General features: G+C 39.3%; 2 long non-coding RNA genes across 20 annotated transcripts in view; one reads left to right on the top strand and one right to left on the bottom strand.

Annotated features, from left to right (window-relative positions):
- Positions 1 to 27,370, top strand: part of LOC103350379 (uncharacterized) — a 547,263-nt gene that overhangs the window by 434,121 nt on the left and 85,772 nt on the right. For 9 of the 19 annotated variants that reach the window (XR_011388273.1, XR_011388270.1, XR_011388269.1 and 6 more), the window contains one exon: positions 1,251 to 14,168. The exons of the other annotated variants lie outside the window; for them this stretch is intronic. This is a non-coding gene — a long non-coding RNA (uncharacterized lncRNA). Of the gene's footprint in view, positions 1 to 1,250; positions 14,169 to 27,370 lie in introns of those variants that run through there. 19 annotated transcript variants of the gene reach the window in all.
- Positions 6,382 to 25,674, bottom strand: LOC127493928 (uncharacterized). The gene is made up of 4 exons (XR_007924510.2): positions 25,205 to 25,674; positions 17,476 to 17,777; positions 10,106 to 10,281; positions 6,382 to 7,209 (listed from the first exon to the last, which is right to left on the bottom strand). It is a non-coding gene; the product is annotated as an uncharacterized lncRNA (long non-coding RNA).

The following is a 27,370-nucleotide window of genomic DNA, read 5'->3' as shown; positions in this document are numbered from 1 at the left end:
GGGAAAAACTGGAATGAATATGGAGGGAAATCATAAACCACATTAGATCTTGCTTTTTGAAAGTATGAGTAAAGAGCTAGGTAGTTTTTCTAGTAACTGAGTTTCTTTATGATGGAACAATTTAAAATGTGTTACATATTTGTTAGCAAAAGTCTAAATGGACTTAGTAATTCTTAATTATATTTTAAATAAATATACCTAGAAAGATAATACCTGAAATTATAAGGTAAAATATTAATACATTACATAAAGACCTATTTTAACTCAGCCTAAAATATATTTTTCTAGTTATAAAATGATGCCTTTGTCACAGAAACTCAAATGGGAGAAAACCAAATGACTAGAGTTTTGTGTTACTCAGAGATAGAGTTAACATTTTAGGTAATTTTCTCAGGAGTTAGAAAATAACTTTTATAGTAATCTGAGTTTCAAATGAGATAATAGAGCAATGACTCAGCCGAACTGGCCATATACTCCATCCTGATAGGAATCAGGCCAATGGCAAAGTGGGGGGGGGGGGGTAGAGACGTTACGCAGATACCAGGAAGATGGAGTGCACTTGCTATTCCTGGAAAAGAAAAGGGATTTCCAATTGCTTTTGCTGTGGACTGAATTATTTTCCTCCCGAATGCATCTATTGAAGCTCTGAGCCCTGATGTGATGGTTAGTGGAGGTGGGGCGCATTGGAGATTGTTCAGGTTAGAGACATCATGAGGGTAGGGGCCCTGTGGTAGGATTCTTGCTATAATAATAAGACAAAGAGATACTGGTTTCGCTCCCTTCTCTGTAAAGACCCAGTGAGAAGGGAGTCATCTGTAGGACAGGAAGGGAGGCTTTGCAGGAAGCTGGCCATCCTGGCACTCTGGTCTCGGACTTCCAGCCTCAGACCTGTGAGGGACACATTTCCGTTGCTTCAATCCTGACATGTGTGGTATTGTATTATGGTACATTTAGCTGAGTGAGACACTATTTGAAATACATGATGATTGCATTGTATAAGGGCACGAAATCCGAACACGTTTGCTAAAAGCCATGCTTGGAATCTGACTTTTTCCCATGCTAGCAACATGCACCACAGGATTCTTGGAGGATGCTGAGCTGCACCGGGGTTGGGGTAGAGGGAGTCACAGCTCCCAGACAGCCACTCATCACAAAAGCAAGTAGCCCATGTTCTGTTTCCAGGCTAAGCCACTGGGTAGATTAGGTGCAGTAAATGTATTTTGACTCATGTTATTTTTAATTTACAACAGGTTTACCTGGACCTAACCCCATCGTAAGTCAAGAAGCATCTGTATTTAGTTTGTTAAAGTGATAAGAGGGAGAGGTAGAAGAAAGGAGGCAAAAGAGGTTGTATACAATCCATTCGACATTTTCCTTCTATTAAGTCACCTGCAAGAAGGTGAAGAGTGTGATTTGAATGCTATTCCTCCCACTGCCCAAAGCAGCTGGAAGCTTCCAGAACAGCACACTGTGCTCACAGAGGACTGAAGGAGCAGATCATCCAGGAGGCTGTGCAGGGCACCAGTGTAGGAAGAGGTCTACCATCTGCATACCCCGGGGTCCAGGCACCAGGCATTTCACCCTAGGGCTCTGTATGCAACAGGTGAAATGAATTTTCTTCCTTCCACGGAAGCTGAAACGTTCTCATGTAAAAACCGATAAAACACAAATAACAAACCAAATTAAAAAATTCTGTGAGCTGGTACATCTCAACTATTTTTGTGGTGCCTGTGTGTACTTTGTGTTGCATTGTGTCACCAACCCTAAAGCCAGTCAGAGGAAGTCACTGTAGGTAACCAGAGATCTGAAACAGAGAGACACAGACAGAGTTTACGAAGAAAAATCTTTTATTACCCTTTCTGTTAGATCCATTTTATCCAGGTGTTACACTCACACACTTTTGAGATTTAACTGCTTTTAATAATCCTTTTTAGCATTCCTCCAAACTCTATTTTAAGAAGAAGATTATTTGTTTATTTGAAAGAGTTACAGAGAGAGAGGGAGAGAGAGATCATCCATCTGCTGGTTCACTCCCCGGATGGATACAATGGCTAGGGCTGAGCCAGGCCAAAGGAGCTAGTAGCTTCATCCAGGTCTCCTGGATGGGTAGCAGGGGTTCAAACACTTGGGCCATCCTCTCTGCTTTTCCTGAGTGCATTAACAGAGAGCTGGATCAGAAGTGGAGTAGCCAGGACATGAACCAGTGCCCATATGGGCTTTACCCACTACACCACAACATAGGCTCTCTTCTAAACTTTTGATTCCAGAGGCCCAAAAGCTACTTCTTTCAGACTCCATATTTTTATAAAAAATGCTTTTCTTCAATCCATATATTTAATTTCACATGTTGGTTTTTCCTTAGAATACAAAGATTTAGCTCTAAGACTTCTATCTTTGTCATTCTCCTGCCCCATTATCAAACATCATAAAATAAAATACTGGGTTAAAGTAATATTTGAGGTTTGAGTTATTATGTTCATGTAAATACATTTCACACATGAGTGAAGAACATGGAGTAGAAATTTAGAAAATTATTATTTTGTAAATTTCCCTACCCATCTTTACCTCTAAGAGATACTCTCAGGGGACTGCCTACTTGGAAGTTCCTCAAAGTGACACACTAGACTGTTGAGTGCAAAGATGGTCTTCTCTTGGGAGAATGCGGTGGGTCACACCAGTGGTCTGGGTCAGGATTAAGATAGGCATTCAGTCTGGCACTTCAACAGAAGGACATTTTATGGTAGCCGTTAGTGGCTTCTTTAAATGGTTTAAAACCATTTAAACAATTTAAACCATAAAACCATTTAAATGTGAGTTCCATTAGAGATGGGTTAAACTCTATTCCAAATATTAAACAACTTTAAAAATTGTTATTGAGTTTTAGAAATACAGAGATGCTTCTAAGATTATTGATTCGATTCTGTACTTTAAAATTTTACTTAAATAGAATTTATATACCACAGAATTCACCTAATCAAAGAGTACAGATAAGGCTTTGGGTACATACAGAGGGTTATGCTACTGTAATTAGAATGCTTCAGACCTCATAGCTACTAACAGACATTCACCATTTACTCTGCCTCCCCTCTAGCTCAGGAAGCTGTTTATGTACTTCCTGTCCTGTGCATTTGTTCATTCTGGTTAATTCATGTAAATGTAATCAGGCAACATGTTGCAATTGACTTCTTTCACATACAGTGTTTGTGAGATTCATAATGCTGTAGTATCTACCAGTACTGAGTTGTATGGACATACTAAGATTCCTCATTAATATTTGATTCTTACTCATTCTTATCTGTTGAAATATGAGATTTTATACATGTAAACTTAACTAGAGGATTCTGCATGCACTTAGAAATACCTAAATTCTAGAACCCCAGAAAAATACAGAAAGACTGGGCCAACTGAAACCTATACTTATAGTCAATATCATATCATTGTTTCCAAGAAAACTATTTTGTATTACTCCTGATTGTAGGCTACTTAAAAACACGTTACTTTTCTGTCATATGTTATCATAATTATGAAGAGACAACAGAGGCAGGATTCCATTTAGATTTTTTCCTAAAGTAGAAGACTGTGGTGTCAGTGTCCTACCTAAATATAAATCTTAGTTATCAACATTTTTCAGAAAAGGCAGTTACATTTAGAGTCCAAAGAGCACTTACCAGAAATGAATTTAAATATTACTAAGTCTTCATATGTGAGTTTAGCATTCTAATTCTGTTCTTATAATCTGTCAAATTGTACTGCTGGACTTTTGAAGATATCATGTTCACAATATTAGCTGGATACAAAGTACCACTTCTCCAATGGAAAAAATGGACTCTACTCGTATTTAAGAACATTTTCCCTCTGCAGTTGTAAATTACAGTCTGTCATTTAGCATGTATGCCTGTTCATGTACATTATTATATATTTCAAAACCAGCCCTACAGAATAACATAAAGTATCAATACATAGGAAGTTTTCCCTGATCTGTGGTAACTAATAAAGTACAAAAATGTAATCTATATGAGGGAAATTGACATTTTGAGAACTGATTATTGTTTGCAGCTCTTGTCTCTACTGTTGAGGAACACTTTTTTTTTCTTCTTCTTGCTATTTGTTGAATTATTTACTTAGTGCAGGGCTAATCTTATGATTGTAAATCAACTGAAAGTATGTCTTTCTAAAAGTTTTAAGAAATAATAAGAAGGAAGGTGAGGAAGAATGGGATCATGGGCAGGAGGGAGGTTAGGATGGGAAGTATCACTATGATCCTAAATCTGTATATATGAAATATTTGAACTTTGTTCACTTTATATAAATTAAAAAATATATAAAATAGAAAAGAAATATTACAGGATCATGTAGAATACTTGAAATGCATAAAATCAATGAAATAAACATTAATTCTGCTTTGTGCCAAAAGCATTAACATTTTAAGAAAAACTTGTGAAGAAAATTATTAGCATTTGTATAAAGTATCAAAATAGATTTATATATTAAACAATTTAGAGGTACATATAGAAATAAGTAACGTGAATATCTTCCTGTGACAGCTTATAAGTTAAGCAAGGTAATGCAATAAAATTAACAATAACAAAATATACTATCTCTTGCTCATCTGACTCAGCAAGAGGGGCAGGTAAAAAATTTAAAAGGTTCACGTTTGAGTGAATTTTTTTTATAAAGTGTTTCACTTACTTTCATTTTATTTGAAAGGCAGAAAAAGAGAGAGAGAGAAAGAGAGAGGGAGAGAGAGAGTAAGAGGAGAGAGACCTTCCATCCAGTGGTTCACTCTCCAAGGGCACACAGCTGTGGCTATGCAAGGCTGTGACCCAGGACAGGGACCCAAGTACTTGAGCCATCATCTTCTCCCTCTCAGGGTGTGCATTAGCAGGAAGCATCAGAATCAATGTGGGATGTGTATGTCTCAAGCAGTAACTACTGTACCACATGCCCGCCTTTGAATTAATTGTTTTCCCTTGCTATCCTATGTTGATTTCTGTCACAGCATGTGCTTAAAATTTCCTGCTATGCTATTTTTCTTAATTTATCAATAATCCATTTAAGACATAGTTTGGTGCTTGGTTCCAAGGAAAAACTAATAATTTCTCATTATAATTGGTACACCACCATAAGGTTTAAATTGGCAAAATACACATGATTCAAATATCATATCCAACAGCAAATTTCACCAGTAATGAAAAGAATAAAGCAACAAAGCAATGTAGATATAACATCCTGCTCTGGAGGCATCCCAAACCAACAGAAATAGCTTGCATAACATGCCCCTTTCTTGCACTTTGAATCAAGACTTGGCCTCACAGAAGCAGGCAGCACTAACAATATGTGCAGAGCACTGTTCTCAGGGGAAGCTGTCTGGGTTTAGGACTTCTCAGTATTTATTTTCCCTTTGTCACACAAAAAGACTTGCGTGCATTCTTTCTGTTCTCCAATCAGTCATGGCCTACAACTCCATAAATTTGAGTTTATTTATAATAAGCAATCTGGATGAACAAGTACATACTGTTAAAAGCATTTTTAAGATATATTCCCCTGTTGCTAAACCCAATCAGAGTAGCAGACTGTTTACTACGAGGTCTGCTGAGGTCAAATATTATCGGCACCGAAATCTGTTTCCTTCCCAGAAGGTATTATGATGGATTTTTTTTTAAAAAAAACAAGATCCTCTGTAAATAGATATTGATTCCTAGTTGAGTCCTCCTTGATTTTTTCCTCATTATTTCTTTTTTTTTTTATTTAATGAGCATAAATTTCCAAAGTACAGCTTATGGACCACAATAGCCTCCCCCCACCCCGTATCTTCCCTCCCATCCACAACGCTCCCCTCTCCCACTCCCTCTCCCCTTCCCCTTCACATCACGATTAATTTTCAATTATCTTTATATACAGAAGATCAATTTAGTGTATTTTCCTCATTATTTCTACTGTTTCTTTGCAAAAATCTTATTGCCTCAAATTTTATATGAATGCTAACCAGAACAGGATCATTTATTAACAGTGATTTTCCTTGCTACACTTTACAATCTGTTTCACTTCAGAGATAATCCTTTGCCTCTTCTAATAGTCTGTAAATTCACTATTTTTCATAACAATATCTCCCTTCCCCTAAAACACTCTTACTCACATTATCTGAGGGTTCATGCTCACCTAGAACTCTGAAGAGCTTGGCAGGGTATGGGCAGTTTGCTAGACTGTATCCATCTTTTCATTTTGGAACCCAAATTAAAAGTACCATTTTCTGAGACATGTGGTACTCAGGGTAGAAGGACAACACAAAAGGTCGCTAGCCAAATCATGCCATTCAGACAAGCAGAACCCACAGCACACATGCACACGCACGCACACACACACACACACACAAGAGTCTAAAAAATGATTAGAATACTATATTTTGAGAAAACAATGCATATACTTGAAAAACATTTTCCACTCTGATAAACTCATAGTAATTCATGCCTGAATAGAATCTAGTTTGAGGCACCAAGAAAGATAAAGCTTCAGGTAGAAAAGAGCTTCTACCAGAGCAGCAGGGATTCTGCTAAATTGGACAAACAACAAATGATGGTGACGCTTGGGTGCAATCACTGGGGTTTTACAAAAGACTTACGGTGGCAATGCCCCCAAAGAAACCAGCAGTGTACAAATGGGCACCTCATGTTAAGAAAGAACAAAAGCATGTCAAAGAAGCAAGTTGTAGTAGCAGATCATCAGCATCCATTTACAAGGCGTAAACTAATCTTATTCATGCCCTTGAAAAGGATTGATGATCAACAGCAGAAACAATCCCCAATGTCCCAAATGGTTCAGATGACACAGTTCTGATTGCACAGTTAAGGTGGGTACCAAATTGCGTGTCCTGGGGTTAGCTGCCAACAAGGGCAGGACTTTATTTTTAAAAAAGAGTTATTTATTTATTTGAAAGGCAGAGTTCCAGAAAGGGGGGCGGGGGTGTCTTCCGCTGGTTCACTCCACAAATGCTGTAAGGGCTGATGCTGGGCTGATCTGAATCCAGGAGCCAGGAGCTTCTTCCAGGTCTCCCATGCAGGAGCAGGGGCCCAAGGACTTGGGCCATCTTCTGCCGCTTTCCCAGGCCATAGCAGAGAGCTGGATGGGAAGTGGAGCAGCCAGGTCTCATACTGGCACCCATATGGGATGCCCGCACTGCAGGAGATGGCTTTACCAGATATGCCACAGCACCTGCCGGAAGAGAACTTTCAATGGAAATTTTCAACAAGTGGAATCAAGATCTTGAAGCATTTTTCTGAGAATTGTAACAAAAGACAAAACAGATTCACTGGTATGATCCTAAAACAAAGCACAATCCAACAATGGCTACCAAGAAGCAGAAGTGGTCCAGTCAGAGTGAAAGCAGACCAAACATGAGCAAAGTCAAGGCAAGAGGTGGTTTTTTTTTCCTTTAGCATGATCAGGTGCTCTTTGTTGTTGTTGACTTTCTGGAGGGCCAAACCATGATAACAGCTGCTTACCATGAGAGTGTTTTGAGAAAGATCAAAGCTTTAGCAGTAAAATGTCCATGAATTGCACTCAGAGGCTTTGCATAAAGTATCAATGCTTTTGTCATTCTTCCACACAACCTTCAACATAAATTTGGTGTATGTTTTAGCTTTAATTTCAGCAACATCCCCACTGATTACCAAGAGGTTCTCTTCAAACTGATGTCCTTGTTGCCTTAAACTCAATCCTGTTCACATGTGTTATAGCAAATCATTATGAGTTGAAAAAAATGCCCATGAAACTTCACCAGAGAGTCTTTCTCTGCCACAACAATGCTCCTGCTGAATTCTCTCAACAAACCAAGGCAGTTTTGCAGGAGTTTCCATGGGTAATCGCCAGGCCTTCACCTTATAGCTCTGATTCCACTCCTCTGACCACCTTTTACTTTCTACTTCTAAAAAAATCTCTAAAGGTCACCCATTTTTCTTTCATGAATAATTTTAAAATGACTGCTTTGTCAGGGTTAAATTCCCAGGACCTCTGATTCTGTAGGGATGGAGCAACTGACTGGTGCCATCACTTATAAAAAGTGTCTGGAAATTGATAGAACTTGTGTTGAGAAATAAAGTTCATATACTTATCTTTCAATTTCATTTTCCACATTTTGAAGTCATTGTGTGTGTGTGTAATTGGCTCATAAAATTATGAATGCTAATAAGTCCCAGGATCTACTGTGTGCAATTTGGATACATAGAGAAGCCAGTCTTGAAATGCCAGTCTGAGTCCAAAGGTTTGAGAACCAGGAAAGTTAATAGCATAAGTACTAGTCTAGGTGCAAGAGATGACCCATGTTCTAGCTAGACAACAGGTCTAAGGAGTGATTTCTTTCTCCTCTCTTTTGGTATATTAAGGCCCTTGATATATTGAATGATGCCTAATGACAACGGGGGAAGAAATTTGTTTTACTGAGCCTACTGATTTCAGTGCTAATCTTATCTGGAACATCATCCTGGGTACACCCAGAATGAAGTTTAGCCAAATATCTGGGCACTGCATTGTATTATACAACACATCTTGATACATAAATTAACCATCATAGATGTGAATAATGCTATGCCTTTCCACAACTACATGTCCAAGATCAAATTCAATATGGCATAAAGCAAGCCAAAGATACAGGAATAAACAAATACTGGTAAATGTATTATACATAATACAGTTTCCAAACCTCAGTGTAAACCTCAGTGTATATCATGTAACCTAAATTTGTCACTTATTTTATATAGCGATGTGTGCTCTTGAGTGTGTTTTGCTCATTGATGTGCTTTGTGAGCCAAGAAGCTCTTAGTGACACAGGCTTTGAATGATGTATTTTCCTTCTTGCAGAACAGAAAGTGATGTGGATATGCAGAGAGAGCTACAATCAGTTTTCAGTTCGATTGATATCTTTCCATTATCATCCTCACTTTTTATATACATGTGTATATATCTATATATATATAGATAGATATTTAAAGGTCTGTATTAGTATATAACACACATACAGAAAAGTATACAAACCAGAAAAAATGGACAGAATGATAGACTCTCACACCGTGAACATAGCCATGCAATCATGTTCTGTACATCCAGAAACAGAGTAATCCTACCTGCTAGAGTTCTTTCACAGCTTCTCCATTCCAGCCATTTACAAAGAACCACCAGCCTGACTTCTAACTCCTCCGATAAGCTCTTTAATTTTCAAATTTGTGTAAATGGAATTATGCAGAATCCAGTTGTACAGTGTTATCTTTCAGCCGGCACCAGGTTGTGAGATACATCTAATTGATGTGAACCAGCCATTCATTCTCATCACTCACTCATGCATTGTATGCTGTTTGAACATACTGTAATTTATTGATCCTTCCTATTATTGATGAAGAGTTGAATTTTTAACAGTCATGTGGCCATTAAAATTAGTGCTTCTCTAAAAATTCATACATAGTGCTTTCTTGAACCCACGCGTATTTTTCCGTTGTGTGTTACATAGTTGTGGGGTTACTGTGAGAAAAGGCACACTTGTGTTTGGGTTAGTAGATTCTGTCAAAGAGGTTCATACCAGGTCACTCCATCACCAGCAGCATGTGAAATTTCTAGTTGCCCCACATCCTCATTATGCTTGCATTTGTCTTTCCTTTTAGTAATATTGTTGTATATTTATAGTGACATCACTTTGTGGTTTTAATTGGCAGGCCCTAAGGACAAGTTAAATACCCTCCTCATATGTTTGTTAGCATTTGGATATTCTTTATTTTTTATGTGAAGAATCTTTTCAAATATTGTGGTCATTTTTTAAAAAGACCCATTGTGGTATAACTGATACATAGCCCACACATGTTCAGTCGCACAATTTTCTGTTTTTATATAAACATGAAAACAGAAACACAAGTAAGAAAGTCAGCATTTCCAGCATCCCCCAATTTTTTTCATATTTTTTTGAAATTCCTCCTCTCACTCCTTTGCACCCATTCCTCCGTTCCCAAGTAACCACTGATCTACTTTCTGACACTTTTGAACACTTGGAATTTTCTAGAATACTGTATAAATAGAGCAGAACAATATGTAACTTTTTTGTGAGATAAAGTTACACTCATATTACCTTACATGTCAATGGTTCATCCCCTTTTATTGTGAAGAATATCCCATTGTGTGGACACAGTGCATTCTCCAATTGCAGGATCTTTGACTTATTTCCATGTTTTGCCTATCACACACAAACAGCAGTCATGCACAAGTCCTTGTGTGGGCATATGTGTTCTTTTCTCGAGTTGGTACCTAGGAGTGGAACAGCGGAATCATATGGTAGGTATACATTTAACTTTTTAAAAAGCTGCAAATTGGTTTTCCAAAGTGATGTTACGTTTGAAATTCCCACAAGCAGTGTCTGTGAGTTCCAGTTCCTCCATGTTCCGATCAACATCTAGTGTGGTCAGTCTTTTAAAAGTTTTACAATTTTACTAAAATTCAGTGACTTACAGAATTCTCTTATTGTTTCTAATGGTTTATTCATTTAAATATTTGTTAACTGATTTCTATTTTCACGAGTGTTATATTTAATTCTAATTATTTACTATTACATTTGCTCTAATTTCCTAAGTTTCTGAATTTTTTCTTTATCTTGTCTTTGTTTCTGATATATTTACTTAACTCTATAAATTTTCTTAACATAATACATCAGTCTGTGAAAAATCAAAGTTAAAACTCATTCAGTATTATAAACCTAGAAACAATCGGTCACTTGCTTGAGCTGGCTGTTCTACACGCCCAAGTTTGGTTGCAGATTTTATACTTTTCTTGCAGTCTGAGTGCATGCACTGAGTGAAATTTAAAGCATTCTAGCTTTATGTGAGGTTATCAACAGCATTGAAAATAGAATACCTCACTGAACTGGTGAGAGATAACAAACTTGATGAATGATTAAGGAGATGCAGGCCATTTTCATATTGATCCTCACACTATGTGTTATTCAGGTGCAAGGAGATGCAAACAATGAAGTCCCTAATCACTCTTTCTGCAGCAGGCCTACGACTTACAACTCACTCCTTATTAAGATGCAGTAGACGTTCCCTTGTCCACGGCTGATGTTCTGAAGTTGGCTTGGTCAAAGTTGAGGTTTGTGAAAAGCACAGGTTACCTGAGAAACAGCTGCAGGACGATTGCACGTCACAGACAGCGTCTGGATGGACGGAGGCCTCTGTGCTCATCATTTCAGTCCATGCTATGATCCTTCCATTTTGTTATTTTCATTTCCATTTTTACTAAATTCAAAATCCTAATTCCCACTGTGATTTCTTCTTGGACTTGTGGGTCATTTTAAATATGCTGAATAATTTCCAACATGTTGAAGATGTTTATCAATTCATTGTGGATGTCTAGTTTAATTTCATTGTAGTTAGGTAACATACTCTGAATGATTAGCGGTTTTTGAGCTTTCTTTCCATGATCCGTTTTACTGTAGGTTCCGTGTGCTTCAGAAAGAATGTGTATTTTCTCAATCTTGGTTGCAATGCTTTGTAAATGTCATTTATATTTTGATAAATGTTGTTATGGTTTGGATATCATTTGCATGTCCTACCCAGGAAGGCCCATGTTTTAAACATTGTATACAAAGAATCTTCTGTTAATGGATTAAGGTTGGAGACTAACCCAATTATGCAGCCTGAGGATGGTGCCTTGGAAATTGATTAGATTGGGCTGCTGCGATGGAGCGCCCATGATTGAATTATGGTGGCTTTACAAGGAGAGGCAGAGGGGCACGGAGGATGAATGTGTTCCCTGTCCCTCTCTGCCTCCTGGCACCCTGTGCAGTCCTCTGCATGTGCTCCGCTGTCCATTGCCGTCATCACATGTCAGATCAGTGAGGCCACAGATGCTGGATTGTGAGCCTCCAAAAGTGTGCAAAAGTCACCCTTCTTCTCTCCCAAGTGCCTCCTCTCAGATTCTTGCTGCAGTGTTGAACACCTAATGCATGTGTTCTTCAGACTTCTTGTTTACTTCTGGCACTTTTCCCCTGCTTTAAAATCAGTTATTAAGAAAAGCATACTGGGGCCGGTGCTGTGGTGTAGCGGGTAAAGCCGCTGCCTGCAGTGCCAGCATCCCATATGGGTGCCAGTTCAAGTCCCGGCTGCTCCACTTCTGATCCAGCTCTCTGCTGTAGCCTGGGAAAGCAGCGGAAGATGGCCCAAGTGTTGAGCCCCTGCACCCATGTGGGAGACCCAGAAGAAGCTCCTGGCTTCTGACTTCAGATCTGCACATCTCTGGCCGTTGCAGCCATCTTGGGGAGTGAACCCGTAGATGGAAGACATTCTTTCTCTCTCTCTCTCTCTCTCTCTCTCTCCCTCTGCCTCTCTATAAATCTGTGTTTTAAATAAATAAATAAATCTTAAAAAAGTATACCATGTAAATTTCTCTTTTACATCTATCAGTTTTGCTTTATAGATCATGAAGCTCTTTTTTTGTCTTCATACTGATATGATTAAAATATCTTGGATGATTGCTATTATAAAAAAACCTCATTTTTCCTAATAACTGAAAACAATAATAAAAGCCACTATTTTGGATATTAATATCACCGTACTTCACTTAAATGTTTGGCTAGTATTAGCATAGTGTATCTGTTTCTCATAATAACTATATTATCCAGCTACCTGTGTCCTTGTTCTTAAGACAATATGAATATAACGACACTGTGGTTATGCTTATATTTTAATTTGATAATTAATCCATTGACATTTAAGGTAACTTTGATGTGCTTCAAGTTCACATCCCCTTTCTTCTTTGTTCTCAGTTGCTAACTTTTTAAAAAGATTTTATTAATTTGAAAGGCAGTTACAGAGAGAGAGAGAAAGAAAGAGAGGGATGGACTATCTTCCATTCGCTTGCTCATGCAGATAGCCACAACAGCCCAGACAGGGCCAAGTGGAACCAAACCAGGAACCCCATCCGAGCTCCCACCTGGATAGCAGGACATCTTCCACTGTTTCCTCAGGGGCGTTAGCAGGAAGCTGAATCAGAAGCAGAGCAGCCAGGACTTGAATCTGTGCTCTGAGAGGCCAGCAACACAGCTGGCAGCTCAACCGGCTTGGCCACAAAGCCAGCCCCATCTCACTTGATAATTTTTCAATTTCCTCCTGAATTTTGGTCTGCCCTAGCTATGTCACCACTGCAGTAACCGATTACTGCATAGTTAGTGGTGTTAAACACACGTATAATTTATCTTCCAGTTCTGGAGGTCTGAAATCCAAAATGGATTTCATTGACCTGAAACCAAGGCATTGGCAGGGCTGTGCTCCTGTTTCCTAGCCGCTTTCCCCGCTGGGACAGGCTGCCTGTATTTTCAGGCCGCTTTGCTGCACGCTCCATGTCTGTAACTTCCCTCACGCTAAGGCTTTCTACTCTTCCAAGTCTCTTGTTCCCTCTGCTTTGTCCCCATCTTCCATTTAGGATCCATAATGATGCCTGTGACAACCTTGGTCTCCCAGGATAGTCTAGAGTAATTTCTCCAGCACAAGGCTAGATTTGCATCCTTAATTCCATCGTCAGCCCTAACTGTTCTTGGTCATGCAAATATATTCCAAGTTTTAACATGTTGGAATTTTGGGGGTTAGGATGATAACCCTGTCTACAAAATCATTGTTTGGGCTTTTCAATTTCTTGTAATTCTACTTTCCCTTCTATAGTTTTTAAAGTGTCATATCCTTTTACTGTTGTCCTGGTGTATGACATAAAATTAGAACCTGCGTTCTAAACTTATTACAGTTCACTGTAAAATATCATAAACTATTTCTCTAAAAATGTTAGATGCTTAGGACACTTCCATGCTGCTTGCTCTTTTTGTCTTTGCTCTGACATACCCTAACTGCAAAAACAGTTTAGGTAAGCACATTGTTATTTTCCATAGTTGTTATGAGTTTATATTTACCCCCAACTCCATACAGCTATTCTTTGTTGTTTTTGTGCCTTCATGTTTCTCTGTTCAGGCATTTTTCTTATGCCTGAATATTTATCCTAGTGGAAGTAAGCAGAATAAGATTTATTTCAGTTGGCTGTTTCAGTCTATTTTTATTTTGCCTTTTTTTGTGTGTGTTAAGGGGAGATGATATAAAGGTACCTCAAAAAGTTCATGGAAAATGTAATTAAAAGATGTTTATTTTGGTGCAAAATATTTTGAAATCCCTGCAGTTTTTTCTCATACACATTTCTTCTGAACTTTTAAAAAGCTCTCATATTTTTATCCAGTATAGGAATTTAGGTTGCCACAGTTTGTTTATTTTATAAATTCAAACCGATCCTGCCATTAGTTTTGGCTTAAATAATTGTTGTAGAAAAATAAACCGTAAATCCTATTCTTGTTTCTACAAAATCAGATACCTTGATATTCTGATACTTTTAAGACTTTCCTTTTTATCTTTGCTTCGAGGGTTTTCATTGCTTTTGCTGTCAGGTGAACAGTAATACTAATCCTTCTTATAATTCATAAAGCTTTTTGAATCTGTAGGTTGATGTATTTATTCCAATAGTTTTTAAAAAGTTTAGCCATTGTCCCTTCAAATATGAAGGTACTTAAAAAAACTCATGGAAAATGAAATTCAGTTTATTTGAGCAAAAAAGTTTGAAATTCATTGTTAGCATTCCAGTAATACATATTTCCATTGACTTTTCAAATACTCCTCAGATGCATGGGTTCAATTTTCTGTAAATCAACATGAGCTTATTTTTTAATTCTGTTTTCTGTGACCTTTGTTGAAGCTCTCTTGTATTGCTTTCCCTCCATCAGTCTCTAATTCCTGTTTGTGATTCCAGTGATGCATATTTGAAAAATTTTCTGTATCATACATAATTTTACATGCTGTTCTCTTACTCCTTCACTTTTCTTTTTGATCTTCATTCTAAATATACTCTAATATCCTTTTTTTTTTTTTTACAGGCAGAGTTAGATAGTGAGAGAGAGAGAGACAGAGTGAAAGGTCTTCCTTCCGTTGGTTCACCCCCAAAATGGCCACTAAGGCTGGTGTGCTGTGCCGATCCGAAGCCAGGAGCCAGGCAGGTGCTTCTCCTGGTCTCCCATGCGGGTGCAGGGATCAAGCACTTGGGCCATCCTCCACTGCACTTCTGGGCCACAGCAGAGAGCTGGACTGGAAGAGGAGCAACCTGGACAGAATCCGGTGTCCCAACCAGGACTAGAACCCGGGGTGCCGGCGCCACAGGCAGAGGATTAGCTTAGTGAGCCATGGCGCCGGCCCTAATATCCTTCTTTTTTTAAAAAAGATTTATTTATTTATTTGACAGAGTTACACACAGAGAGAAGGAGAAAGAGAGAGAGAGAGAGAGAGAGAGAGAATCTTCCATCCGCTGGTTCACTCCCCAATTGGCCACAACGGCTGGAGCTGAACCGATCTGAAGCCAGGAGCCAGGGGCTTCCTTTGGGTCTCCCAGGTGGGTGCAGGGGCCCAAGGACTTGGGCCATCTTCTGCTATCCCAGGCTATAGCAGAGAGCTGGATCGGAAATGGGGCAGCCGGGTCTGGAACCGCTGCCCATATGGGATGCTGGTACTGCAGGTGGCGGCTTTACCTGCTACGCCAAGTGCCAGTCCCCTAATATCTTTCTTATAACTTAATAGTTCTCTAGGTTTCAATATTATGTTATTTTCTTCACTTTATTTATTTTGTCAGCTCTTTTCATTTTCCTGTATGTTAATTTGTTTACTTATCTGCAGTATCTGCATGACTCATGCGTTTGCTTATATTTTTTACCTTTTAGTTTTTCTTATTGTTCTGTTATTTTGCTCCTTTGTCCTGGACATAATTTTTAGTAGAGGTCTGGTCTTGTGTATGAAGTCTTTATAGTGTGTAATCCTCCAGGTACAGTTTTCCTTTTCCTTGGATATGAAAATGGCATTGACGTTAAGCATCTCAATTTGATCATAATTTGCACTGATGTGAGTTTTGGGAGGTTTCCACTTCTCAGGTTTGATGTTCTGAGTCCAGCCACCAGTAATCCTAGTGAAAGCCCAGTGTGCAGTTCAAGTTTGCTCCTCTTGCTTACTCCTAACCTCTGATCACTGTTTTTCCATTGCACACGATTGTCAAAATATCACTTCCCGTTTGCATTCATTATCGACTTGTTGTTGCCACTTGCAGCTTCAGGATTTAATATGTGTTCTCAGGAGAAACAAGCCAAATCTATCTGTGCAACTCTCTGCCTCTCCCTTCACTCTGACCTTTTTTCCACCCATCTTTAATTCTTATGTCTCCAACCTGAACTTCTGCCAAAATTTCTGTTTGTCTCTTCTCCTTAATGGCAACCCTCCACTTGGACTTCTCCCTCGGTCCTTAACCAATGGTTTGGCAGAGCTAGGAAATGCTGTCATGGAAAACCAGCCACTGATATCTCCTGACTGCTTTTTCTAGTTGTCTTTTCTCAAAAATTTTGACACTTAAGGCTACATCAATTTCCAATGTCTTCAAATAGATTTTTCTGTAATTATATGAGTCTTTTTTCTGAGAACATTTGTCTGTTTCATGCAAGTATAATTTGTCATGAAGATGAATTTACTATATACTTTTAAAAGTATATTGTTAGCTTTCCAACTCCAAGCCATTTAAGAAGTAGAAGTCAATTCTGGAAAGATGAGTCACAGCACACTCATGAAATCTTAGAGTTCTGTATTAATGAGTGTTTAAAACTACAGATTCAGTGGCAATTTTAATGTTCTCCACCTCAACACTGTAATTTTTCTCCAAAGAATGCATCTGAAATCTATTCAAGACAATATGTTGAACATAGGTGAAATGGTGAACCTATCTTATCACTAAGAAAGTGGTCAATAACCAATATTTTTATAGAGTGATATTTCTTTTTACTCACTAAACTTTATTTTAAAGGTTCTCAAAATTCTTTGAGACACTTTAGGTCCAGTTGTTTCCACTAAACAGTACTGATTTTAAAAAATTACTTAAAACTGCCATATACGCACATGTACACACACACACACACACACACACACAATGTGGTCCAGTCCACAAAACTTGCCACTTTCCTTCTGAATGTTTTACAATATGTTGCTATCATCAAGAGCTTCTTAGTGTTAAATGTAAGTGGCCAATTCAGAAAAACAGTTCTAAGTCTATGCTTCCCCCACTGATTAAGACGGGAGTGGCAGGTATTAAAGATAACATTCATGTATCCTTCTGAGATTTCTGGGCAGACTCTGTGATCTTGTAAACTCCCACTGACTTTTTTCCATTGCTTTGATGATACCCACAATTCTCCATCTCATACCAAGAATACCAAAACAACCTAGAGGAAGAGAGTCAGAGACACTCTCAACACAAACAGGCATGCCAGAAATCATTGTTGGCAGCATTTTAAGATTTCATGAATTTAAGGCCATCTGCCCAGTTCTTACCAGAAGGGTGATCAATCTTTTCCCTTAGCTCAGCCAATTTGCAAGAATGTGAGCTGTGTACCTGATTTGGCCTGGATGGTTCAGAATAAGCAGTGAAGTCAGATGCTTCCGCTGATGGGTCCTGTTTTGCTGTTACCAGCAACATTGCCATGATGACTATCTCTCTGAAAGACATGGTCTTGACACGGAAGCCCACACTGCCCCCAGAGGAAGCTTCACTCAGAGCTTCATGGAGTGTTTTGACAGACTTCACTTGCATTGCGGTGTTGACTGGAGCAAAGTTGAGTTTCAAGCCAGGTTTGAGAACATCAGTCTCCACTTGGCCCACAGGGACATATCGATACCCCCAATTCTGTAGCCTTCCTGTAAGAGAAAATGAAAAGACTTTACAGTTGGACAAGTTTCTGAGAGGAAGCAATCCAGGGCTTCAAGTAGCCTGGTCCCACAGGCTTTGCCATCTTGATAGGTGACTTTCCATCCCTTGAACCGAGGCATATTAATAATTGGCTCCAGCATTTTGTTACCTTTCCAGATTAAAATTGGCACAAATGCTACTGTGTCAGGGCCGTAGCCAATTTTCTTCATGTGGGTGCTGACTTCCTTGATGATTTCCTCATATCTCTCTGGCTGTAGTGTCACTCATTGAAATCCGCTTGTTAACAACAATTAGCTGTTTCACACCCAGCCTGTGAGCCAGAAGAGCATGCTCAGTAATCTCCCCATGCTTGGAGATAGCGGATTCAAATTCACTGGCACCAGCAGCAAGAATCAGGACAGCACAGTCAGCCTGAGATGTGCCTGGCATCATGCTTGTGATACATACTCTGCGTTCCATGGTACCAATGATGGTAACAGAATACTTGCTCGTGGCAGATTTCCACATGGAGGTGTCGATGGTGATACCAAGATCATGCTTAACTTTCAGATTATCCGTGACCCAGGCACACAGGAGGGTACTCTTTCCAGTCTCAACAGCTTTGCTCTCAAATATTTCAATGGTTCTTTCCTGGATGCCACCACATTTATAGATCAGATGGCCAGTAGGGTGGACTAACTCAGATCTCTCAAATCTTTGTGTTCAGTGATGATGATGTTGACATGAGCTGTTTCTTTTCCCATCTTAATGGTGGTTTCCATGACACCTGTGTTCTGACAGGAAACTCATTACAAAAAATGTGTGGTGATATATCTTTAGAATGTAACCTTTTGGTGAGTCTCTTCATTTCTGATGAGAATAAGACAGCTTCCTAACTGTGATTCCATGAGAGTGCACAGGGTGTAGTTGTGTCTCTCGGCAATCACCGTGGGCAGTTCCACACACTCAGATCTCCCTGATTGCATGTGGGTCATTGCAGGGGATCCATGCTCACATTGGGGGCTGCACAGATCCTCTGTGTGCTTCATGTGCAGATGATTCATGCGCCTACTGTGGGCTAATTCCCAGGCACTGATCACCTTGAAGAAGTGGTGAGGGTGTGATTGCACTGAGGTGATCATACTCTCCTTTCTGCTAACAAGAAGATCTACAGTGCCCAACTTGGGTGTCACCCTGGCCCCACCCTGCAGCACTGAGAAGAGCTCCCTGGCCACACCCAGCACATGCCTCTGGCTATTCACTAGAAGGGCAGACACTCCAGTAAGCCACAGGGGTATAATTCAAAGATAAAAACCACCTATGGAAAAAAACAACAAGTGCTTCCACAAATGCCTAAAAATAAAAGCAGAAATTCAATAAGATAAACAATATGCCCTCTCAAAGGAATACCACAACACTTCAGTATTCAGATGTGAAGACAAAGAGATTGATGAAATGACTGAAATGGAATTCAGAAGATTAATCATAGGAATACTCAGAAGAAATGAGAAGCAAATTTTTGAGTTAAAATATATACATGACATGGATGAAAAATTGTTCCATGAAATTGAGATTTTGAAGAGAAATCAAAATGAAATATTAGAAATTCAATTTGTCAAATGAGAGATACATGGAAATGAGCGAGGACAGCAATACATTTTACCAAAACTTATGGGACACAGAAGTAGCACTAAGAGGGAGTTTATAGCAATTGGTGCTTATATCAAGAAGTTGGAAAGGCACCAAATAAATGAGCTATCAATACATCACAAGGAACTAGAGAAACAACAGCAAGTGAAACCCAAAATTAGTAAGAGGAAAGATATAATTTATATTAGAGAAGAAATAAACAAAACTGAAACAAAAAAGTTAGTGTAAAAAATAAACAAAATTAATCACCATTTGCTTAACTAACCATAAAAAGAGAGAGAAGACTCAAATCAATAAAATCAGAGATGAAAAAGGAAATGTAGCAATAGGTACCAGAGAAATAAAAATAATCCTCATGAATTACTACAAAGAGCTATATGCCATATATAGAGGAAATGGATATATTATTGGACATGTAAAATCTACCAACAATTGACTCATGAAGACATAGAAAACCTAAGCATATCAATAACCAAGATGGAGATTGAATCAGTAATAAAGTCCCTCCTAACAAAGAAAAGCTAGGGCTGGATGACTCCAGTGCTGAATTCTACTAGACATTTAAATAACCAATTCCAATTCTTCTCAAGCTATTCAAATCAATTTAATGGGAAGGAATCCTCCCAAAATCAATTTATGAGCATTATCTTAATTCCTGAAACAGAAAAAGATACAACAGAGAAAGAGAATTGCAGACTAATATCCCTGATGGATGTAGATATAAAAGTCCTCAAAAATGCTAGCTAATTAAATCCAACAACACATCAGAAAGGTAATTCACTTAGACCAAGAGGGATTCATCGTTGGTATGCAGGTATAGGTCAACATTCTCAAATATATAAATGTGATATCACATTACCAAGCTGAAGAACAAAAATCATTGGTTATTTCAATTGATACAGAGAAAGCATTTGATAAAGTACAACATCATTTTATGATGAAAAACGTAAGCAAGTATTGTACAGAAGGAACATTCCTCAAAATATAGTCAAGGCAATTTATGATAAACCTACAGCCAGCATTTATTGAATGGGGAAAATTTGGAAACATTCCCCCTCGCCGGATTCTGTCCCGGTTGCTCCTCTTCCAGGCCAGCTCTCTGCTGTGGCCAGGGAGTGCAGTGGAGGATGGCCCAAGTCCTTGGGCCCTGCACCCGCATGGGAGACCAGGAGAAGCACCTGGCTCCTGCCTTCGGATCAGCGTGGTGCGCCGGCTGCAGCATGCCAGCCAGGGTGGCCATTGGAGGGTGACCCAACGGCAAAGGAAGACCTTTCTATCTGTCTCTCTCTCGCGCTGTCCACTTTGCATGTCAAAAAAAGAAAAAAAGAATAAAAAAAAGGAAACATTCCCCCTAAGATCTGAAACCAGACAAGGATGCCCACTCTCCATTGTTATTCAAGATAGCCCTAGAAGTTTTAGCCATAGCCATTAGGATAGAAAAAGAAATCAAAAGGATACAAATTGGAAAGGAGGAAATCAAGCTATCCTTATTTGGAAATTACATGATTCTATATATAGTGGAATAAAAAGATTCCACTAAGAGACTATTGGAACTCATAAAAGAATTTGATAAAGTGGCAGGATAGGATATAAAATTAATGCACAAAAATCAAAAGCCTTTGTATACAGATAATGCTATAGATGAGGAAGAACTTCTAAGATCAATCATATTCACAATGGCTACAAAAATTAAGTTCCTTGGAATAAATTTACCAATGAGGTCAAAACATTTAAGAAAGCAAACAAACACATGTTAAAATATCTTCTATATTTGTAGATTGGAAGAATCAATGTCATCAAAATATCCATACTACTACTACTACTGAAAGTAACTTATAGATTCAATGTGATTCCAGTCAAACTACCAATGACATTAATCCCAGAGCTAGGAAAAATGATGCTAAAAATCACATAGAAACACAAGGAACCCCAAGTAGCTAAAGCAATATTATACAAGAAAAACAAAGCTGGAATCAGGGAAATGTAAAACAAAACCACAATGAGGTTTCCCCTCACCCTGGTTAGAATGGCTCACATACAGAAATCTACCAGCAACAGATGCTGGTGAGGATGTAGGGAAAGAGGGACACTAACCCACTGTTGGTGGGAATGCAAACTGGTAAAGCTACTATGGAAGTCAGTCTGGAGATACTTCAGACCCTGAATGTAACCCTTACCACATGAACCAGCCATCCCACTCCTTGGAATTTACCCAAAGGAAATTATATTGGCAAATAAAAGACCTTTCTGCACCTCAGTGTTTATTGCAGCTCAATTCACAATAGCTAAGACCTGGAATCAGCCTAAATACCCATCAACAGAAGACTGGATAACGAAATTATTGGTTATGTACTCTGTATAATTCTATATGGCAGTAAAAAATGAAATCTGGTCATTTACAACAAAATGGAGGAATCTGGAACACATCATGCTGAGTGAATTAAGCCAATCTCAAAAGGACAAATATCATTTTCTCCCTGATCAGTGACAACTAACTGAGCACTTAAAAGGAAACCTGTAGAAGTGAAATGGACACTATGAGAAACAATGACTTGATCAGCCCTTCTCCTGACTGTCAAAGAACAACTTACTACTTTATTCCTTTTAGTATTTTTTTTGTTTTAATTAATACTATAGGTTGAACTCTTTAATTAACACACAATTATTCTTAGGTGTTTAATTTAACTGAATAGTGATCCCTGTTAAAAATAAGAGTGGGAATAAGAGAGGGAGGAGATCTACAGTTCAGCACATGCTCAATTGGACTTAACCCTAATGATAGAGTTAGAAACGTGCCAGGGGATTCCAATTCAATCCCATCAAGGTGGCATGTACCAATGCCATCTCACTATCCCAAGTGATCAGTTTCAGTTCATCATTGATCATAAGGATAGGATTAAGAGTCAAAGGGATCACATAATAGTGTCTGCTAATACTAACTGATAGAATTAAAAAGGAGAGAACAATCCAACAGCAGATTCATAGGATGACAGATGTCCTAAACAGCACTCTGGCCTCAGAATCAGCCCTTAAGGCATTCGGATCCAGCTAAAAAGCCCATGAGAGTATTTCAGGCATGGAAAGCCAAGACACTCTGGCAAAAAAAAAAAAAAAAAAAAAAAAAAAGTAAGAAAGATCTCTGTGAGTGAGATCTCAGCGGAGGTACCTTTCTCTGAAGAGAGGAGAGAACTTCCACTTTGTCTATGACCTTGTCTAAATAAGGCTGGAGTTGGTGAACTCAAGAGGCTTCCATAGCCTTGACAGCTCATGACAAGAGCCAAGGAGATTACTGACATCATAAGTAACAGTGTCAATTGTTAAATCAACAATAGGTTGGCCAGTGCTGTGGCTCACTAGGCTAATGCTCTGTCTGTGGCACTAGCACCCTGGGTTCTAGTTTGGGTTGGGGTCCTGGATTCTGTCCCGGTTGCTCCTCTTCCATTCCAGCTCTCTGCTGTGGCCCGGGAGTGCAGTGGAGAGTGGCCCAAGTCCTTGGGCCCTGCACCCACATGGGAGACCAGGAGGAAGCACCTGGTTCCTGGCTTCGGATTGGTGCAGCATGCCAGCCATAATGGCCATTTGGGGGGGTGAACGAACGGAAGGCAGACCTTTCTCTCTGTCTCTCTCACTCTCACTGTCTAACTCTGCCTTTCAAAAAAAAAAATCAACAATAGGAGTCACTGTGCACTTACTCCCCATGTAGGATCTCTGTCCTTAATGTGTTGTACTATGTGAGTTAATGGTATAACTACTACTCAAACAGTACTTTACACTTTGTGTTTCTGTGTGGGTACAAACTTTACTTAGTATATACTAAATTGATCTTCTGTATATAAAGATAATTGAAATGAATCTTGATGCAAATGGGATGGGAGAGGGAGTGGGAGATGGGAGGGTTGCGGTTGGGAGGGAGGTTATGGGGGGGGGGAAGCTGCTATAATCCAAAAGTTGTACTTTGGAAATTTATATTTATTAAATAAAAGCTTTAAAAAATAAAAACAAAGCTGGAAGCATCACAATACCAGAATTCAAGACATACTCTAGATCAGGTATAATCAAAACAGCCTAGTACTGGCACAAAACAAAACAAAACAAAATGAACAACAGCAAAAAGCAGAGCTGTAGACCAGTGGAACAAAATAGAAACTCCAGAAATCATCCCACCTACCACCTACCTGCAAATAACTTATTTTTGACAAAGTAGCTAAAGTCAATCCCAGGAGAAAGGACAGGTCTTCTGGAGAACTGGAGGTTCTCATGCAGAAGTATGAAACAAAACTCCTACCTGACACCTTACACAGCAATCCACTCAACATGGATCGATGACCAAATCTATGACACAGTACCATCAAATTGTAGAGATATTGGGGAAACCGCAAGACAGTGACATAGGCACAGACTTCTTGGAGAAGACCCCAGAAGCACATGCAATCAAAGCCAAAACTGACAAATGGGATTACATCAAGCTGAGAAACTTCTGCGCTGCAAAGGAAACACTCCGCAAAATGAGGAGGCAAATGATAGAATGGAAGAAAATATTTGAAACTATAAACTTATAAAGGATTAATATCAAAAATCTATTAAGAGCTCAATAAACACAAATACAACAAAACAAATGATAATACTTAGCAGCAAAAAAAAAAAAAAATCCTGTCTTTTGCAACAAAATGGATGCAACTGAAACCATTATACTTAGTGAAATAGCCAGTCCCAAAGTGCTTAAATGCCATATGTTTTCCTTGATGTGTGGTAACTAATAGAATACCAAAAACATAATGTATAAGACTAAAATTTACATTCTGAGATTTAATGATTTTTTTACAGCCCTTATCTCTACTGTTGAGGAACAGTGTTTTATTCATCATATTATTTGTTGAACTCTTTACTAACTGTAGGGTTAATCTTATGAGTATAAAGTAAACTGAAAATAGATTTTTGTAAAAATTAAGAGTGAGACTAGGAGAGGGAAGAGGAGGAAAGGTGGGAGAGTGGGCAAGAAGGAGAGTAGGGTGAGAAATAACACTATATTTCTAAATCTGTAGATATGAAATACATGAAAATTGTATACCTTATTTAAAATTCAAACAAAAGACATCTCCCCATATCTACATTTTTTTACCTATTAAAGACACACAGACTATATAGGAGGCTAAACCCCTTTTCTCTCTAATTTTAAATTTTTGGTGAAATCTGAATATTGTAGAATCCAAAGTATTTGTTAATGTTGGCAAATATTCTCAAATTAGAAGTCTCCATATAAAAATACCATACAGGAGTAGCATTTTTAAAAATTAAGTTATTTTTATCTTATTTGAAAGCAGAGTGAGACAGAGACAGACAGCATGACATCTTCTATCTGCTGGTTTGCTACCTAAATGCTGGAAGCATCGCGGCTGGAGTAGGCTCAAGCCAGGAACCTGAAACTCAGTCCAGGTCTCCTGCATGGTGCAGGTACACAACTGCCTGAGCTGTCACCTGCTGCTTCCCAGGGTGTCCCTTAGTAGAAAGCTGGAGTCAGAAGTGGAAGCCAGACTCAAACCCAGACACCCCAGTACAGGATGAGGGTGTTCCAAGTGATACCCCAACTGCTGTGGCAAATCTCCACCCTTGGGGTTGTCTTGAGCCAAGAGGTAGGTAATGCAACTAATCTATCACTTCTAGGAAGCTTATATTTAATGTTCAGGGTGATCCTGTGTATTGACATATGAATTAACAAATATGAAACTACAAAAACTTAACAAAAATGCAGTGAAACTCAACAAAAAATAAAAACAAGACTACTTACCAGTTGAAGAAAACTTGACCAATCAATTTATATTTTTCTTGATAGCAGAAGTTTGTAAGAAAATTTCAGAATGAGGTAGAATTTATGAAGCAATTACAGATGTAAAATTTGCTTTAGAGCTGATAAAATTATCAAACAACATTTCAGAATGAATTAATGTATTTTATTGAGAAATGTAGCCCTGTTCTTCGACATGCTGCCTGTTCTATGACCACTCCTGCCCACGTGGCTTCCCCACGTGGTTCTGGCCTGTGGTCTCCCACATGTAGCCCTTGTTCTGTCCAGTGCCTGGTATGGATCTCCCAGTCTATCTTCCTGACCCCCTTCTCCCTTAAATGCTGCCCTCACATTCCTTTGTATTCCTCTCACTTCCTCAAATAAATTCTGAGCTTTGTCATGTTTCCTGTCTTGTCTAAGTTTAGAATGCTTCTCTAAGCTTGCAACAAGAACCCGAAATATTAATTTTAGTGTAGGCCCCATGATAACATTTGGTGACCATGGAGGGACTAAATATTTGTTTGGTCTGTTGAAAAAGGGCGGCATGGTAAGGGACTTTCCAATTGCTTCACACTGTTTCTGCATCCCCGCCTCTTCTCTCTGGTCTTGCTTCCCTCAGGAATGTGCTGTATTAGCATTTGCTTCAGGTCAAACTTCCCCTCAGTGCTCATTTGGGAAGAGGCTGTAAAAAATGCAAGGATTGATTTTTTTGGTGCTTTTCCTTTCAGTAGTTTGAGGAGAATGTGATGTTAGCTTTAACGGAATTTGGGCAGAAAAGTGGGAGAAAGGTTTTAACAGAGAGCCAGTTTGTGAGAGTTTATCAATATACAGAAGTTTTGAAATTGTTTGTGATGTATTTTTAAGGACATTTTACATAGTTTCTGAATGGAAAAATTAAGACTTTTTTTTTTTTTTAAGTTTCGCAGACAGGCTTAAACAGTACCAAAAAATTCTGGTCTGCTTCAGGTTCTTTGCTTTTCAAATCAGGCATGATTTTTTTTAAAGATTTATTTAAGTATTTGAAATTCAGAGTTACACACACACACACACACAGAGAGAGAGAGAGAGAGAGAGAGAGAGGTCCTCCATCCACTGGTTCACTCCCCGGTTGGCTGCAACGGCTGGAGCTGAACTGATCCAAAGCCAGGAGCCAGGAGCTTCTTCCAAGTCTCCTACAGAGGAGCAGGGGCTGAAGGACTTGGGCCATCTTCTACTGCTTTGCCAGGCCACAGCAGAGAGCTGGGTTGGAACTAGATCAGCCGGGACTTGAACTGGTGCCCATATGGGATGCTGGCACTGTAGGTGGTAGCTTTACCCACTATGCCAGAGCACTGGCCAGGCATGCTTTCTTTTTTTTTATTTTTTATTTTTTTATTTTTTTGACAGGCAGGGTGGACAGTGAGAGAGATGGACTGAGAGAAAAGTCTTCCTTTGCTGTTGGTTCACCCTCCAATGGCTGCCGCGGCCGGCGCACCGCGCTGATCCGATGGCAGGAGCCAGATACTTCTCCTGGTCTCCCATGCGGGTGCAGGGCCCAAGTACTTGGGGCATCCTCCACTGCACTCCCTGGCCACAGCAGAGAGCTGGCCTGGAAGAGGGGCAACTGGGACAGAATCCGGCGCCCTGACCAGGACTAGAACCTGGTGTGCCGGCGCCGCAAGGTGGAGGATTAGCCTAGTGAGTGCGACGCTGGCCTAGGCATGCTTTCAATTGGTAATTTTGGACAGGGGAGCAGGTCTCATTGCCTAGAAATGTTAGGTAGGAAGTCAGATATGAGCTTATGTGTGTGTGACATAAAGGCCTAAAGAGTTGACATCTAGGTCCAGCATATGCATCTCAAAGTCATCCTGATAACCTTTCAGGGGTAGCCCAGTATTCGCATCCTGCCCTGCCCCCTTCTGCCAGATAACCTGCCAGGGGGTCCCTGCCCCTTCTGCCTGATAATCTTCCAGGTGCAGCCCAGCATCTGCACTTCAAATGCACCCAGCCCCTTCTACCCACCCCCTGTCTGATAACTTCAGGGGGAAAACTCAGATAGGAGTTTTTCTGTTTACATCCAAGAAGTCCTTTGTTCCAAGAGGAGCAGAGGTAAGAAGACAAAGACCCATCCCCTTAAAAACCCCCAGCCTCAACTGGACTGTGTGCTCAGCCCTCTGCCTCTCTGCTGAG

This window comes from Oryctolagus cuniculus, chromosome 4 (genome assembly GCF_964237555.1).
Source record: "Oryctolagus cuniculus chromosome 4, mOryCun1.1, whole genome shotgun sequence".
Lineage (NCBI taxonomy): Eukaryota > Metazoa > Chordata > Mammalia > Lagomorpha > Leporidae > Oryctolagus > Oryctolagus cuniculus.
This window is presented reverse-complemented; position numbering and strand designations above follow the sequence as displayed.